The sequence below is a fragment of the Myotis brandtii genome, unplaced genomic scaffold, assembly GCF_000412655.1.
Source record: "Myotis brandtii unplaced genomic scaffold, ASM41265v1 scaffold587, whole genome shotgun sequence".
In the NCBI taxonomy this organism is placed as follows: Eukaryota; Metazoa; Chordata; class Mammalia; order Chiroptera; family Vespertilionidae; genus Myotis; species Myotis brandtii.
This window is the reverse complement of record NW_005370207.1, coordinates 138,942-141,470: the sequence shown is the minus strand read 5'-3', so window position 1 is coordinate 141,470 and position 2,529 is coordinate 138,942. Positions and strand designations below refer to the sequence as shown.

The 2,529-nt window shown below is 40.0% G+C and overlaps 1 protein-coding gene across 1 annotated transcript in view; it reads left to right on the top strand.

Annotated features, from left to right (window-relative positions):
- Positions 1-2,529, top strand: part of GRM8 (glutamate receptor, metabotropic 8) — a 368,615-nt gene that overhangs the window by 333,320 nt on the left and 32,766 nt on the right. The window lies entirely within an intron of this gene.

Below are 2,529 nucleotides of genomic sequence, written 5' to 3'. Positions count from 1 at the left end.
CCCCCCCCCCCCCCCCGCCGGGGGGGCTCCCTGTTGCCCCCCCCCCCCCCCGATTGGGGGCAGGGCCGGCTGGCTGACTTCCCATGGCCCTTTCCCCCAGCCGGTTCAGCCCGATGGCCGCCATCATGGAGGGCTGATCAGACCCCACCCGTGCACGAATTTGTGCACTGCACCTCTAATATAAATATATTCACCTTGTCAAAAGGTTACACCAAGGATATTCTTTAAAAAAAGAAGTTTACATTATAGTGGATTTGAGACCTGTGAGATATTAGTCAATACCTAAATGTTCAAGAACAAGGAGAAGAGTAAGTAGATCATTATATCAATTCTATGAAAGATGTATAGCTAAGAACATAACGACTAATAGGACTCTATAGGGAACTAATTTGTGTTAAGACTTAAACCACACCTTTTTGTTCAAAACCCAGTGCTCTTTCAGTTGCTTCTCTTGAAATCACATGGAAGAACATTAATGACAAAATGCTCAGTTGCAAAACCAAACACGAAGTATATGCACATGAGTAATAACTGGTAATTATGGGTTAATGGGGGTAAAGAATGAAATAAATCATAAATTTTTTAAATGCGAGGGTGGCAAAACTATGGGCAATATTCTTTTCCATCTTTTTCTTCAGACACTCTCTTTATGTTTTTGTGCTATGATGCCACAATGATATTTTACAAAAGTAAAAAATAACAAAACAGTCTTCTTTTGGTTTTAGAATTGTATTGTTTACCTCTTAAGCTTTTGCACAGATTGCTTGCTATTATCTTCCTAATTTAGAAGAGTTAGATATTTAATAATAGAACACACATGCAGCAGTTCTAATACGGCTTTCTGCTTTCTAAAAATCTATTCAGCACAAATTTCACAGAAGCCCACCCACACTTTTTCGGCTATTTGAACTATTTAATTTTTCACAGTTTTATGCCCATGTTGTGCTCTAGCACCCCTGCAAAAATAAACTGAATACTAACCATCCTACAGAAAAACAGAAGACATGTAAGCTATGAGTTCTAAATATGACGAGCCCAGTATTATTTTGGAGGTTTTTCATGGTTAATAACCAATGGCAATTCAGGAGAAGACGTTCCTGTATTTGAGGTCTTGCAGCTCTCTGTCATCGATACCACTTGAAGTTACGAAGAAATGGCTCCTTTTCATCCAGATGCTGTGGCCCTTTTCTTCTCTCCTCTTTGCCCACGTTTCTCCTTTTCACACATAAATTGTGACCTTGCCTACTGGAGCCCCACAGACCTTCGCTGGAGACTTATTTTCCTGGAGTACCATGAAGTTGCGTTTTTTTAGCTATAGATTTGGTCCTTATAAAAGGCTTTGACCTCTTTCTCCCTCTTTTTCCTCATTCAGCTTCTCACATCAATTGGAAGCTCTGAGAGGCTCCCATGTCCATTAATTTTCTTTGTACAATCCCATGTCCAATTAGGGCTCGATAAGAACCATGTTCTTGTTGACACCATTGAAGTCTGCAAAGATTAGTAAATATTTTTTTTCCTAAAAGAATGAAAAAAGATGAATCACAGAGATGGCATTTTATAGGTGTGGGGGGAGAAAAAGAGGCAGCAATATCACCCTTGTGAGTACTGTGGATATTGTTACAGAAAACTGGAGAATAACCAAGCAACACTTAGAGAGATGGAGTTACATTTATTATTATTATTATTATTATTATTATTATTATGCTCAGGCCCCAAGAAAAATGTCTCTAGAATTATACGCCAAGTCACACAGGAAGTTTCCTGTATTTATACCTTTTTACCCTCTTTGTCTCCCAAATATGGGGTTTTCCGGTCCCCTTTGTAAGTTCTTAAAGAGCCCCTATGTGCTGGGGCTTTGAGACCTCAACCAAAGTCTTGGCCTGGTGCCAGCACTGATAACTTCATCTGGGGAAGGTTTAATGGCCTCTCTGAAATGGCAGTAGTTTTATTTTCCTTATTATTTAAGCAAGCAAGCATTTACAGAAGCCAAAATAGCAGGGTTAAAATTTCAGACAGCAGTTTTTATACAAGATGGATGCTTCAATATGAGTTGATGGAGGGTGAGAAACCTGTTACTAAAAATCTATGTAACAACCTGATTTCACATAAATCACCATCTCCGGCACACCCAGGAGAGGGGTTGTACGGTGGCATCCCTGTTTTACAGTGACATCATGCCGGAAAAGGCTTTAACACTATTTGAGTTACACTTTTGCGTTACACAATTGTTCCCAATTTTATGCCCCAGTGGTGGTGTTATAAAACTCATGAGATTTCAATGAATATTTATTATTTGGTATTAAAATGATGGAATGACTTATGAATCTAATACCTTTTATTTCTTTCACCACTTGAATGCCAGTTTCTTTGATAATCAGGGGTCAGGTCTCTCATCCCCCGTGCCTGGTTCAGTGCTTGGCGAGGCTTTTCTCCCCAATACCGATGCTTGATTCCCCTTTCTCCTGTTAAGTGCTGAGTGCGAGGGGCCTCTTCATTCACCACCTATTCTAGAGGTAGGCACCCATTTGT